At 46.3% G+C, this 15,572-nt stretch overlaps 1 long non-coding RNA gene across 1 annotated transcript in view; it reads left to right on the top strand.

Annotated features, from left to right (window-relative positions):
- LOC310851841 overlaps positions 1-15,572 on the top strand; it is a 140,060-nt gene that overhangs the window by 102,650 nt on the left and 21,838 nt on the right. The window contains exon 2 of the long non-coding RNA XR_014567869.1: positions 5,206-5,282. This is a non-coding gene — a long non-coding RNA (uncharacterized lncRNA). The remainder of the gene's footprint in view (positions 1-5,205; positions 5,283-15,572) is intronic.

The following is a 15,572-nucleotide window of genomic DNA, read 5'->3' as shown; positions in this document are numbered from 1 at the left end:
TTTCCATCTATCACTATTTTCTGTCATATAAATATCTTAACTTATTTTAACCTTATTTTCCATTAATACTATAATACTTATTTATGCTTAACTCCTTATAACACTTCTACTAGGGCCATATAATTTCATTCCAACATTTTTCTAACACTCATGAATTTTACCATATTTCTATAAATAAACTTTAAACTTTTTCCAATCTTCTTCCACCGTCTCTTCTCCCTGGTAGCCTAACCTACTTCACAGGGGTGTCTCGGGGATTAAATGAGCAGAGGGAGAACTAGTCTGCCACCTTAAGCTCCCTGAAGGAAAAGTTGGGGTATAAAAGAAATACGTTTGAACTAAAGACGCAAAACAAATCTTCACATATCTCTCTCTCTTTTTTTTTTAGAATAATATTTATTCAGGTTTTAAAACATTACAAAAAAAGAAGAAAACACAATACAGAAAAACAAGACATTTCCAAGAAAAATGCAAAAAATAAAAAAAGGAAAAAAGGAAAAACAGATAAAAAGGAAAAAAATTAATTAGAAAATACATACAATCAAAACAGAAAAAAACAAGTTAAAGCTTTACATAATTTTCTTTCTATGACTTATTTCCTTGACCTCCTCACCCCTCCCCTCTTTGTTTTCTAGTTATTTTTATCCTAATAATTTATCTTAATACCTGTATATTGTAATTTTCCATTCTCTCTTTCACCAATTAGCCATCCACTTTTACTTTATTTAATCTTATTTCTCATTAAAACTGATATATTTAAACCTATTCTCTTAAAACATTTCCCCTAGGGTCATAAAATCTTCACATATCTCAAGGGCTGTCACATGGAAGAAGGTAGGAATCAAACCAACAGCTTCAAATTACAAGAAAGGAAATTCCAACTAATAATAATAATAATAATAATAATAATAATAATAAATTTTATTTATACCCCGAGCTCCCTGACCAGAGCCAGGCTCAGGGCGGCTAACACCAGTAAAATTACAGTATAAACATAACGGGGGGGGGGGGGACAATTTAAAATACAGGTGAAAATGCAATTTAAAATGCAGCCTCATTTTAAAGTAGCCAATAAATCAAGACTATAAGGGGAAGGAAACATAAGGGTCAGACCGAATCCAAACCAAAGGCCAGGTGGAACAGATCTGTCTTGCAGGCCCTGCGGAAAGGTGTCAAGTCCCGCAGGGCCCTGGTCTCTTGTGTTCCACCAAGTCGGGGCCAGTACTGAAAAGGCCCTGGCCCTGGTTGAGACCAATCTAACCACCTTGCAACCTGGGACCTCCAAAATGTTGTCATTTGTGGACCTTAAGGTCCTCCGCGGGGCCTACCAGGAGAGGCGGTCCCGTAGGTACGTGGGTCCTAGGCCGAGATGAACTTTCTGACAGTTCGGCCGGGAAACGGTCTCTCTCGGGCTGTGGACCCTCCTTCTTTGGAGGTTTTTAAGCAGAGGTTGGGTGACCACCTGTCATGGGATGCTTTAGCTGAGAATCCTGCCTTGCAAGGGGTTGGACTAGATGATTTTTAGTGGTCCCATCCAACTCTACAATTATATGATTCTAGGAACACCACATGCTCTGCATCAGTACACCATGCCAACTCCTATTAAGTCAACAGCCCTGCAAGGTGGTGTCACTATTATCCACATATTGCAGACGGAGGGCTAGGAGACAATTCGCACTAGTCACCTTACCAAGTTCGTGGCCAGGGTGAGATTTGAATAACGGATTCCCAGAGCTGAGAGGGACCATCCAGTCCGATGATGGAATTTTCAGAGCTGGCCGACCTGACTGGAAGAGTCCGCGACCAGAAGGAGGAGGATAACGAGGAAGAATGGAAGAAATTTAGAGACTACTTAGCGTATTTTTCGCTCCATAAGACGCACCAGGCCACAAGACGCACCTAGTTTTTGGAGGAGGAAAACGAGAAAAAATAATATTCTGAATCTCAGAAGCCAGAACAGCAAGAGGGACCGCTGCGCAGTGAAAGCAGCAATCCCTCTTGCTGTTCTGGCTTCTGGGATAGCTGCACAGCCTGCATTCGCTCCATAAGACGCACACACATTTCCCCTTACTTTTTAGGAGGGAAAAAGTGAGTCTTATAGAGCAAAAAAATACGGTAGTTAAATATGTTAAGTTAAATTAATTGGAAAAGCTTGCAAATACCGGATAGGCTTAGGATTTAGATATGTAATGTGATGAATTAATATGTTTAATGCTGAATTGGAAAGAAAGAAAGATGTTAAGTGTTTACCGGTAAGTAATTTTTTTAAGGGACGCGGGTGACGCTGTGGGTAAAACCTCAGTGCCTAGGACTTGCTGATCGTAAGGTCGGTGGTTCGAATCCTAGCGGCGGGGTGAGCTCCCGTCGTTCGGTCCCAGCTCCTGCCCACCTAGCAGTTCGAAAGCACCCCTAAGTGCAAGTAGATAAATAGGTACCGCTTTATAGCGGGAAGGTAAACGGCGTTTCCGTGTGCGGCACAGGTGCTGGCTCACCAGTGCAGCTTTGTCACGCTGGCCACGTGACCCGGAAGTGTCCTCGGACGGCGCCGGCTCTCGGCCTCTTGAGTGAGATGAGCGCACAACCCTAGAGTCGGTCACAGCTGGCCCGTACGGGCAGGGGTACCTTTACATTTACCTTTAATTTTTTTTAAAGAATTTAGGTTTTGGAAAACTGCTAAAATGTCATACACTGAAAGTCAACCAGGGGGATACGAGGAACAATGATACAAATTTTGGTTTAAATACGGTTGAGATTTATGTTTGTTTGTTTTTTAAAAAATTTGGAAAAACAATAAAAAAAAATTGGCCCCATGTGGGGCTTGAACCCACAACCCTGAGATTAAGAGTCTCGTGCTCTAGCGACTGAGCCGTCCCAGCCGGTCAAACACCCTGGCTTCAATCTCCTGTTAAGCAGTACTATGTTAGAGGGATGGTCGGTCCAAGTCTGTATAAGGTGGATTTCCTTTGTTCCAAAGCGGCAGGTGCCGTCCGGAAAGACTTCTCTGTTTGAGATCACGGGGAGCCAACACCAGTCAGAATAAATACCAGTCATACTTCACAAGCCTGACTCAGTCTCAAAGGCGGATTCTTGGGCTCTTGGGACCGGTTACACACACACACACACGTCCCTTTGCGGTTTTGGTGGAGCCACGAATCTGCAACCTCTTTGCCACCCACTTCCTGCCTAATGCATTCGCTCTTCCTTTCTGCAAAGGTTCCTCATTTTTAAGAAGAAGATGTTGCTACAGGGGGAAAAAAATATTTACTGCATGCATATATTATTTCATCTGTATACCATTTCATAATATCCTGCATCCACACAAAAAAATGTCAATTGCGGTTTAGGGAGCATTACATAACTTATTAGGTGTCCTTGGTTTCTATTATATTTTAAGCAGCAGGTCAAATCATACAAGAGAAAATAATAGATAAGGTTGAGCGGTCACGGAACTTCACCTTTTGATAAATAACGTTTCCCAATACAGTGGTACCTCAGGTTAAGTACTTAATTCGTTCCGGAGGTCTGTTCCTAACCTGGAACTGTTCTTAACCTGAAGCACCACTTTAGCTAATGGGGCCTCCTGCTGCCACCGCCACACGATTTCTGTTCTCATCCTGAAGCAAAGTTCTTAACCCGAGGTACTATTTTTGAGTTAGCGGAGTCTGTAACCTGAAGCGTATGTAACCTGAAGCATATTGTCAGGGAACTGACATCAGAAAGAGAGGTGGAGGCAAGGCTCCAAAGCGATACAGGAGAGGGGACCAGCAGGGGGGAAGGAATTCAGCGTAACACCGGTAGAGAAGGGGGGGAGATGGAGGATCCGGAGAGAGGTCTCCAAGACTCTTCACCCGAGACTAGTGGGGAGAGCGCGGGCACGCCTCTGCCTTCCCCTTACTTGCGTAGAAGAGTTCCGCGCAGGGAGAGTAGGAGACTTGGCGTCAAACAGCTTTTATGCTGGAAGAGGTTCAAGAAACGCCCACTGACGGATTCTGCAAGTGACTGAACGGCCACGGAGTGTGGGCTGTCAGCCAAAGCAAGGTTAACCAGGCAATCTAGTCAAGACTGGTGGCAACTTACGCACAAGTAACCCCTTATAACCATTACACATATGTAACCTGAGGTACCACTGTACGTTCGGTGCAGGTCTTACCTCTTTACAAGACGAATGCCTCGCAAGACGAAAATAATTCGTTCTGCGAGTTGCTTCGTCTTGCGATTTTTTCGTCTTGTGGAGCATGGATTCCCCGGTATTAACGGTTTTACGAAAAAGGAAGCAAACCCGCAAGACGTTTTTGTCTTGCGAAGCAAGCCCATAGGGAAATTCGTCTTGCGAAGCACCCCGAAAAACGGAAAACTCGTCTAGCGAGTTTTTCGTCTTGCGAGGCATTCGTCTTGCAGGGCACCACTGTATTCTGACTCTTGAGACTTGGGGTGCATGTTCCCACCTTATTTCTGTAATTTTTAAGTTGTGCCAAACTGTTTTCAATACAGTGGTACCTCGGGTTACAGACGCTCGGGTTACAGAACTTTGCTTCAGGATGAGAACAGAAATCGTGCTCCGGCGGCGTGGCGGAAGCAGGAGGCCCCATTAGCTAAAGTGGTGCTTCAGGTTAAGAACAGTTTCAGATTAAGAACGGACCTCCGGAACGAATTAAGTTCTTAACCCCGAGGTACCACCGTATTGCGTTTTGAGTGTTGCAACCTGTCGTAATAAACAACAACAACAACAACAACATCTCTTTTATAAGATTGGCGAACCGTGCTATTATCCCCTGCATGTTTTTACACCATTGCAAGATGCCAGCTGCCTTATCAGATTCCCAGCTTCTTGCCGGGACTAGCCTGGATGTGGCGATAATCCCTGCTGTTGAGCGCCAGTTCCTCCTCTTTGACTCTGCCTTGCCAAAGTGTTAACGGAAAAATCCGAGGGCTCCCTTGGACAAAAAACAAAGACACCAACCAGGATAACTTGGAGCAAAACAGCAGCCTGTAGGCTTGAGCTTTATTGATCTGTTGCAACAGGGTGCTCCCCTCACCTGCAGGAGAGAGGAGGGACCCAGAAAAATGGTGTGCAAGGCCTTATAAAGACTTTTGAAATTGCCACCCTGTAGGTAAGATCACCCCCAGAAACATAATGCATACATCACAGAAGGGGTGTAACCTAAGACCACCCCTCAGATACATCATACCTACATCACAGAAGAGGCGGTCTAAAACAGAAATTTGAATATTGTTTTTCTCCTGTTGTTGTTTATCTCCTGTCTGGCAGGTTACTTGATTGGGTTGCCTGGGTAGCCTGGCCAGTCTTTTGTAGCGATAAATACTTAGTTCCTGGGCCAGGTCACAGGCTCACACCCTATTCAAACACAGACATACCCTTAAGACAGGATTTGTGAAGGAAAAGACAACGGGGAGGGGCTTTTCCACTTTGACCTTGCAGAGAAAACATTTGCTCAGTTTAGGAATCAAAAACGGTTCCAGGTTGGCCTTCCTGTGCTGATCTATGTATGTGCTTGGCAGTGGCGTAGCGTGGGTTGTCAGCACCCGGGGCAAGGCAAGTAATTTGCGCCCCCTAACCCATGGATTTGCGCCCCCTAACCCGTGGATTTGCGCCCCCTAACCCTAACCCCCAGATGTTGCGCCCGGTGCAGCCGGCCCCCCCTGCACCCCCCACACTACGCCACTGGTGTTTGGTTGGTACACTTATGAACATTACCATATATCTAAGACATAAAATTCCTATCACAACAGAAAAACCTTGCTTGGACTCTCTCTGTGTTCCTGCAACCAGCCATTGCTCCAAACAGCACCGCCAGACAGGAACAATTCAAGAGACAGGCTCGGCTTCTGTGCCTTCTTCCCCCACCCTCCGGCATTTAATATTTGGCTTGGACCGGCCCCAAAAGGCCGCAGCTGCCTCTGCGCCGCTGCCCCACCAGGCGTCGCCGTCGTAGTGAGACGTTCCAGACCTCAGCACGTGCAGGACTGTGGATTGGCAAAGCTCGCCAGCTTGCCAACTCCTGGCTGCCACCCTTCCTCTCTGCTCTTTTTCCTCCTACGCTCAGGCCTGGCTCCAGGATTTTGAGGACTGCAAATCCCACACCCCCCCCCCCCAAAGCTCACTCTCTCTGGAACAGAGTGGCCTGAGAAAAGCAGAAAGAGTTGGCCTTCGGACACCTTGCTACACTGTCCATCCCATTAGGAAACGCGGCAACAAAGAAACTTTAAGGAGCTGAAGGAAACTGCCAGAGGCATGTTCGGTTTTGAAATAAAAGGAAGGTAGCCTTTTCTCCCACGGGCTCGATTCAGTTCCCCACTTAGACCTTGAGCCTCGGCTCACAAGAGGCAGGCGCTGGGTTCATCAGGACCCTCCTACTCAAAAGAGGAATGTCTCCCACAACACAAGGGAGGTTGGCTTTGTGAAGAGAGAGAAGGGAGCTGGCGGATTTGAGTGCCTGGCATTTGAAAGCTTTTGCGGTACGTGAACAGGAAAAATCCACACGCACAGGCAGTTCAGGGCGATGTCATAGAACAGGGGTCAGCAAACTTTTTCAGCAGGGGGCCGGTCCACTGTCCCTCAGACCTTGTGGGGGGCCGGATTATATTTTGGGAGAAAAAATGAATGAATTCCTATGCCCCACAAATAACCCAGAGATGCATTCTAAATAAAAGGGCACATTCTGCAACACCAGGCAAGCCCCACAAATACAGTGGTACCTCAGGTTAAGAACTTAATTCGTTCTGGAGGTCTGTTCTTAACCTGAAACTGTTCTTAACCTGAAGCACCACTTTAGCTAATGGGGCCTCCCGCTGCTGCATGATTTCTGTTCTCATCCTGAAGCAAAGTTCTTAACCCAAGTTAATATTTCTGGGTTAGCGGAGTCTGTAACCTGAAGCATACGTAACCTGAAGTATATGTAACCCGAGGTACCGCTGTAATCCAGAAATGCATTTTAAATAAAAGGACGCATTCTACTCATGTAAAAACACACTGATTTCCGGACCGTCCGCGGGCTGGATTTAGAAGGCGATTGGGCCGGATCCAGCTCCCGGGCCTTAGTTTGCCTATCCATGTCATATAATCATAGAGCCGGGCGGGACCACAAGGATCATCCAGCCCAACCCCCTGCAATGCAGTAAACTTTTGCCCAACGTGGGACTCAAACCCACAACCCCGAGGTTATGTGTCTCTACCGAATGAGCTGTCCTCCCTACAGTCAGGGAAGGGTGAGACATCTCAGGGTAGAGGGTAGAGGTAACACAAAGAGCTGCATCCCTGGAAGGTGGGAGGCCTTGCTTGGCTACACAAGCTGCTCACTAAAATCTTGAGGACTAGAAAGTTGGTCTTCTTTGCCTTCCTTCTTTTAAAAAAAACCTCCCAGCACTGAAGGCTTTGGGTGGTGGCTGGTATCCCTTTGCATGGAAGGTAGGATAGACGGGGTCAGATATTTTTCTTCCAATGGGTGTTCCCAGTTTTGGTCTCTACCCTGAGTGTCCCATTTGTTAGGGCCTCAGTTGTGTTTTAAACGCATCTGTTGTTTTTGTGTTTCTTACTGTCTTTATGCGGTTTAGCTCGGTGAGTAGAGCATGAGACTCTTTTCCCCAAGGTTGTGAGTTTGGCCATATTGTGCAGATGCCTGATGATCATCTTCCAAAGCAACTACAGTTATACCTCGGGTTGCGATAGCTGCGGGTTGTGTGTTTTCGGGTTATGGATGCGCCGAAACCCGGAAGTACCGGAACGGGATACTTCCAGGTTTTGGTGCTCGCGCATGCGCATAAGTGCTAAATCGCACTTTGCGCATGCACAGAAGCACTGGATCGCGTCACGCGCATGCGCAGACACGGCAGTGCGGGTTGTGGACGCTGCGGGTTGCGAACGTGCCTCCCGCACGGATCATGTTTTCAACCCAAGGTTTCACTGTACTCTATTCTGAACTTAAAAATGGAAAGTGTAATGCCAGTGATCAACAAAAGAGGTTTAAAGACTATCTCAAGGCAAATCTAAAAAAAAAAGTAGTATAAACACCAACAATGGGGAAACACTGGCCTGCGAGTGCTCCAACTGGAGAACAGCCTTTACCAAAGGTGTCATAGGCTTTGAAGAAACTCGAACTCAGGACGCAAGGGAGAAACGCGCTAGAAGGAAGGCACGCTTGGCAAATCCACACCGTGATCTGCTCCCGGCCAGAAACCAATGTCCCCACTGTGGAAGGACGTGTGGATCCAGAATTGGCCTCCACAGTCACTTACGGACTCATTGTTAAAACCGTGTTTATGGAAGACAATCTTACTCGGCTACGAGTGATCGCCAAAGAAGAAGGAGCCAAATATTCCCACATTGCAGAGGGTTAGACTAGATGACACCGGTGCCCCTTCCAACTTTATGATTCTAACAGTAACTATTATCTTTAAGCCTCTATCAGAGAAAAAAGGTGGGATATAAATAAATGTTGTTATCAGTGTTGCAGCCTATTTTCATGGCAGGATTCCAATTGTGCCTTTTTTAAAAAATAAAAGCTACATGGCACGTGGTAGCAATTAAAGGGTAAAGGGGACCCCTGACCATTAGGTCCAGTCATGGTCAACTCTGGGGTTGCAACACTCATCTCGCTTTACTGGCCGAGGGAGCCGGCGTACAGCTTCTGTGTCATGTGGCCAGCAGGACTAAGCCGCTTCTGGCGAACCAGAGCAGCGCACAGAAACGCCGTTTACCTTCCCGCCGAAGCGGTACCTATTTATCTACTTGTGCTTTGACGTGCTTTCAAACTGCTAGGTTGGCAGGAGCAGGGACCGAACAACGGGAGCTCACCCCGTCGCAAGGATTCGAACTGCCGACCTTCTAATCAGCAAGTCCTAGGCTCTGTGGTTTAACCCACAGCACCACCCGCATCCCGTGGTAGCAATTAGACTGGGATTATTGCTTCCCAGAATGGAGATGAAATGCAACAGCAAAAGCTAGACCCGTGGAATTCCTGCCTGCCACACAGCTGCCAAAGGCATGAGAGTCTTGCTGGGATAGCGCAAATGAATGCAAACCGCAACGGCCTTGCAAGCTGCGTGGCTCACGGCCCTTGAACCCCCACCCTGGAGCCCTGCCAGTGACAAAGCCCTACCTGCTTAAGAGGAGAAAGAATAAAGGTGTTGTGTTCAAAAGTAGGTGCGGCGCCACACCTTCAAGCCACAAAACCCCACCCACTTCGCACAACCCACTGGTGTCGCAGCAAGGCGTTGGGGGACTGCCAGAAGCCGCACCTCGCACGAACCATTTTCCCCAGGTGTCTCGGTGCTTTTAAGAGTCCTCTCTTGAGTTATCCTGGGGCCGCGTGCAAAAAATCAGAATTCAAAATGACCTTAACAGATTGGAGACCTGGCCAGGCCCAAGCTCACAAAATGAATTTCGACGGGGACAAAATGTCAGGTTCTGCACTTAGGCAGGAAAAAACAGGTGCACAAACCTAGGATGGGAGATACCTGGCTTACTAGCAGTGCATGTGAAAAGGATTTAGGGGCAGAAGAGAGGTTCTGGATGTTATGCTTCTGTTAATGCAGGCTAGAATAGAATTAGCCGCCTAATAGCAAAAAGGAACATTCCTCAGTACCAGGAAAATATTGTTGTTGTTAGTTGTTTAGTCGTGTCCGACTCTTCGAGACCCCCTGGACCAGAGCACGCCAGGCACTCCTGTCTTCCACTGCCTCCCACAGTTTGGTCAAACTCATGATTGTAGCTTCGAGAACACTGTCCAACCATCTCGTCCTCTGTCGTCCCCTTCTCCTTGTGCCCTCCATCTTTCCCAACATCAGGGTCTTTTCCAGGGAGTCTTCTCTTCTCATGAGGTGGCCAAAGTCTTGGAGCCTCAGCTTCAGGATCTGTCCTTCCAGTGAGCACTCAGGGCTGATTTCCTTCAGAATGGATCGGTTTGATCTTCTTGCAGTCCATGGGACTCTCAAGAGTCTCCTCCAGCACCATAATTCAAAAGCATCAATTCTTTGGCGATCAGCCTTCTTTATGGTCCAGCTCTCACTTCCATACATCACTACTGGGAAAACCATACAGAAATTGCTTAAAAGCCTTTAAAGCCCTAAGCGCCCTCGGTCCAGTATAACTGAAGGAGCGTCTCCACCCCCATCGTTCTGCCCGGACACTGAGGTCCAGCGCCAAGGGCCTTCTGGCGGTTCCCTCATTGCGAGAAGCCAAGTTACAGGGAACCAGGCAGACGGCCTTCTCAGTGGTGGCTCCCGCCTTGTGGAACACCCTGCCACCAGATGTCAAAGAGAAAAACAACTACCAGACTTTTAGAAGACATCTGAAGACAGCCCTGTTTAGGGAAGCTTTTAATGTTTAATAGACTACAGTGGTACCTTGGATTAAGTACTTAATTCGTTCCGGAGGTCCATTCTTAACCTAAACTGTTCTTAATCTGAAGCACCACTTTAGCTAATGGGGCCTCCTGCTGCTGGAGCACGATTCCTATTCTCATCCTGAAGCAAAGTTCTTAACCTGAAGCACTATTTTTGTGTTAGCAGAGTCTGTAACTTGAAGTGTATGTAATCTGAAGCGTATGTAACCCGAGGTACCAGTGTATTGTATTTTAATATTCTGTTGAAAGCCGCCCAGAGTGACTGGGGAAACCCAGCCAGATGGGTAGGGTATAATTAATTAATAATAATAAGGTACCTGAACATTTTGATGCATAACTTTCTTCTTAGGAGGCCTAGACTTGCCCGTGGGCATCAGGTTGGCAATAAACAACCCATGTACACCCTTTGCCAGCCTGATGCCCCTTCAAATGTTTTGCACGATGGAGGCTGATGGGAAGTATCAGCCCCAAACATCTGGAGGGCACCATGTTGGAGAATGGGTGTGGGGAGAAAACGGTGTTTCGTGTTTTGCTTTTTGAAATGCAGGCGGCTGTTCCGAGCGGGTTTTCCCTGTGCTGGCTAAGAGGGTGCCCCGAATTGCAGTCCAAACCATCTGGGCACAGGGTTGCAGGAGGCGGCTGCAGAGGCGATGCAATATTTCCCTCTCAACAGCAGAAGAAACAAACAAACCTCTCTTTTGTTATGTTTAGAAAAGGGGAAATGAAAACCTGTTGACAGCAGCACATCCGCTTGGCAGCTCCCCGGTCATCGGTGCAAAGTCCCAGCTGCACCTCACCTCTTAAATTAAAGGGGAACCAGAAAAAGACTCCGCGGACGTCACAAGCGGGTTAAGTCACAGGAGAAAAGCAGAAATTAATTGTCCCTCTCTTCCCTTCACCCTCCGTGAGGATCAGAGCTGCCCCGAAAGAGACTCTGCCAGAAATTGTGGATATCTTCATACTGCACATGTAAATGGCTTCCCCCAGAGAATCCTGGGAACTGTAGTTTAAGGGCGCTGAGGCGTTAGGAGAGCCCCTCATCCCCTCACAGAGCTACAATTCCCAGAGTGGTTTAACCTGTCCCTCTTCCTAGGGAGGCTCTGGGAATTGTAGTTCTCCGAGGGGAAGAGGGGCCTCACCATACATTTCATTTTTTAAAAAAATAATATTTATTAAGAGTTTAGAGATTACAAAAAGAATAAAGAAAGATTTAACATAATAAAATACAGAAACAAAAACAAAAACACTACATAAAACATTGAATTAACAAAACAAAACAGAAAACAATTAAAAACACTTCCAATATTTTCAGTCTTAACTTTCATTCACTTGTTTCATTGACTTCCTCACGCCTCCCTTTTTGTATTCCACTTCAATTAACTATTTCAGCAAGTCCTTTCCATCTTCATCTATTTTCTGTCCTATAATTAATCTTAACATATTCTAACCCAGTTCCCCCCCCTTTAATACATTAACAATCTATCTGTACCTAGTTCCTTATAACATTTCTGCCAAAGCCATATAACTTCATTCCACCATTTATCTAAAACTCATTAATTTTACAATATTTCTGTAAATAATCTTTAAATTTTTTCCAATCTTCTTCCACCGACTCTTCTCCCTGGTCTCGGATTCTGCCAGTCATTTCCGCCAGTTCCATATAGTCCATCAACTTCAGCTGCCATTCTTCCCGGGTGGGTCTCACCATACATTTCAGTTCAATTCTACAGCTTCCCACAAAGCACCCTGGGAGCTGTAGTTTGTTATGAGGGTGCTGTTGAGAAGCCCATTCCCGTCATGGAACTACAACTCTCCAAAGTTCCTTGTGAATTGGGATTGTTAAAGCCGTTTTGGGAACTGTAGCTCTGGGAAGGGGAAGAAGGGTCTCCAGAAATCTTTGTGTGCAGCCGTAACCATTTAAAACGGCACCTTTGTGGCTCAAATGCGGGTTAAGAAGGAAACATTCAGGAAAACAGGCGTTCCCTGGTCCCATTGCTATGTTCCGAAACTGGCACGAAATGGGAAAGTCAGAATTAACGGGAGGTTCCAGCCTAGAGGTGCTTTGGTCCTCCAGATGTTGTGGGACTACAACTCCCATGAGCCCCAGCAAGCCTGGCCAATGGCCAGCGATGAGGGGAATTGTAGTTCAGCAGCATCTGGGTGGTGGGAGTGTAAAAAGGTGAAAAACTTCTGGGAAATGATTTATAATGAGATGAAAAAAATGTTGAAATATACATTTATTAAAAAACCAGAAGCATTTTTACTAGGCATTGTAGGAGATGATATAACTAGAAGTGATTGTAAGTTGTTTCTGTATGCAATGATGGCAGCAAGAATATTATTGGCACAAAATTGGAAGCAAGAAGAATTACCGATGAAAGAAGACTGAAGGATGAAACTAATGGACTATGCAGAACTAGATAAACTAACGGGAAGAATTCGAAACCGGCAGGACAAGAGATTCACAGAAGATTGGCGTAAATTTACGGGCTATTTGAAAAGTAGTTGTGATGACCAAATTACATTTGTAGGTTTCCAGGAAGTTTTGTAAGGTTAATAATTGGAATTATTGCTTTATTGAATGAAAAGGATGGTGTTAGTTGTGATAATTAAGGCAATATGAATTTAAGAAATGTAGAACAAATTATAAAAATGGAAGATCATCAGAGGTGCTGGTGGAAGTCCAAAAAGATTGTATGAGATGAAATTTTGTGGAATGCATGATAATTAATATGCTTGAAAATTAATAAAAATTATATATATATAAGTCAGGGAGGGCAGAACCCATAGCCTTGTACGTGTTGTCAGATACAACTCCCATCAGCCACAGCAGGCGGATGATGGGAATTGTAGTCTTGCCATCAGGAGGCCCTGTCAAGGCTGAAATGGGGAGAAAAAGTGCATAAAAGGAAAACACAGAGCAGCCAAGAGAGAGGAGAGGAGTGAATTTGATGGGCACTCTGCGGCGCCCGTAATTCCACTGGGACAGAGATGACTTGGACTATGGTTCCCATCACCCCCAGCCATTGGCCATGCTCTCCAAGGCTGGTGGACATTGCAGACCAACACCTCTCCTCCTTTGGAGGTATAAAACAGAGGCTGGACGGGCTTCTGTCATGCTTTAGCAAATTCCTGCATTGTAGGGGGTTGGAGTAGAACATGGGTAGGCAAACCAAGGCCCAGGGGCCAGATCCGGCCCAATCTCCTTCTCAATCTGGTCTGCGGACGGTCCAGGAATCAGCGTGTTTTTACATGAGTAGAATGTGTCCTTTTACAGTGGTGCCCCGCAAGACCAATGCCTCGCAAGACGAAAAACCCGCTAGACGAAAGGGTTTTCCGTTTTGGAGGTGCTTCGCAAGACAAATTTCCCTATGGGCTTGCTTCGCAAGACGAAAATGTCTTGCTAGTTTTTCAGACTTTTTTTCCTCCCCCCCTTTTTCTAAGCCGCTAAGCCGCTTATCTGCTAATAGCCGTGCTTCGCAAGACGAAAAAACCACTAGACGAAGAGACTCGCGGAACGGATTCTTTTCGTCTTGCGAGGCACCACTGTATTTAAAACGGATCTCTGGGTTATTTGTGCGGACTGCCTGGTGTTTTTACATGAGTATAATGTGTGCTTTTATTTGTTTATTAACAATTTCAACATATCAAAATATCAAAACATATATTCATTATTTTCCCCCGTTTCTCCCCCACCTCCCCATCAAACCCTCCCCCCCAAGACTTCCCTCAGCTCCTCTCTGATTTCTCAACACGTATTATTCTCTGCATACTGTAAAATTGTATAAATTCTTATCTTATCTAATCTGTTAACAATCAGAATGTGTGCTTTTATTTAAAATGCATCTCTGGGTTATTTGTGGGGCCTGCCTGGTGCTTTTACAAGAGTAGAATGTGTCCTTTTATTTAAAATGCATCTCTAGGTTATTTGTGGGGCATAGGAATCTGTTCATTCCCCCCACCCTTCCAAAATATAGTCCAGCCCCCCACAAGGTCTGAGAGACAGTGGACCGGCCCCCTGCTGAAAAAGTTTGCTGACCCCTGGAGTAGATGACCCATGGGGTCCCTTCAAGTTCTACAATTCTATGATATCTGGCGGGTCCTGCAGCTTCTCCCCCCTTCCTCGTTTCTGAGGCCTAGACCCTCCACTGTGATCGAGATGTCAGTCACTGGGCTAAATAGCTGCATCACAGAACAGCCCTGCAGAGCCTCCTGCTTTGAGGGAGGAGCTGGGTCCATAGAATTAACCACCTCAAGGGGAAAGTTGAAGCTGTGATGAAGTGACGCCCCCTGCCATATGTAAATGAAACTGGGACCCACTTAAGTGGAGTTTTTTGATTACAGTGGTACCTCGCAAGACGAACGCCTCGCAAGACGAAAAAGTTCTCCGTTTTTTGAGTCGTTCCGCAAGACGAATTTCCCTATGGGCTTGCTTCGCAAGACGAAACGTCTTGCGAATTCTTGCGAGTTTGTTTCCTTTTTCTTAAAGCCGCTAAGCCGCTAATAGCCGTGCTTCGCAAGACAAAAAAAACGCAAGACAAAGAGATTCGCGGAACGGATTAATTTCGTCTTGCGAGGCACCACTGTACCTCATGTTATGTCCGTTTCATGTTACGGTGGTACCTCGGGTTAAGTACTTAATTCGTTCTGGAGGTCCGTTCTTAACCTGAAACTGTTCTTAACCTGAAGCACCACTTTAGCTAATGGGGCCTCCCGCTGCCGCCGGAGCACGATTTCTGTTCTCATCCTGAAGCAAAGTTCTTAATCCGAGGTACTATTTCTGGGTTAGCGGAGTCTGTAACCTGAAGCGTCTGTAACCCAAGGTACCACTGTACGTTCTTTCAGGTTACGTCCCGCGGCAATCCGGAAGTACCAGAAAGGGTTACTTCCGGGTTTCGCCACTCGGGCATGCGCAGAAGTGCAAAATGACGTCATGCGCATGCACAGAAGCAGCGAATCACAACCCATGCGTGCATAGACGCGCCACTGCGGGTTGCGCTCTTTTCATGTTGCGAACAGGCCTCTGGAACAGATCCCATTCACAACCAGAGGTACCACTGTACGCTGAATTTCCACAGCCAAGAAAAATGGACCTGGTGAATGTCTGCCTGCCGCGCGGCTGTTAACAGACAAAGAAGGAAAAGACACTACAGGAGGTGTTGCGCTTGCAGAAAATAACCACTTTTGAATTACAAACATAAGCCACAGCCT

The sequence above is a fragment of the Podarcis gaigeae genome (assembly GCF_964106915.1).
Source record: "Podarcis gaigeae genome assembly, chromosome: 8".
Classification (NCBI taxonomy): domain Eukaryota; kingdom Metazoa; phylum Chordata; class Lepidosauria; order Squamata; family Lacertidae; genus Podarcis; species Podarcis gaigeae.
Note: the sequence above shows the minus strand (reverse complement) of the source record. Positions and strands in the feature narration are given on the sequence as shown.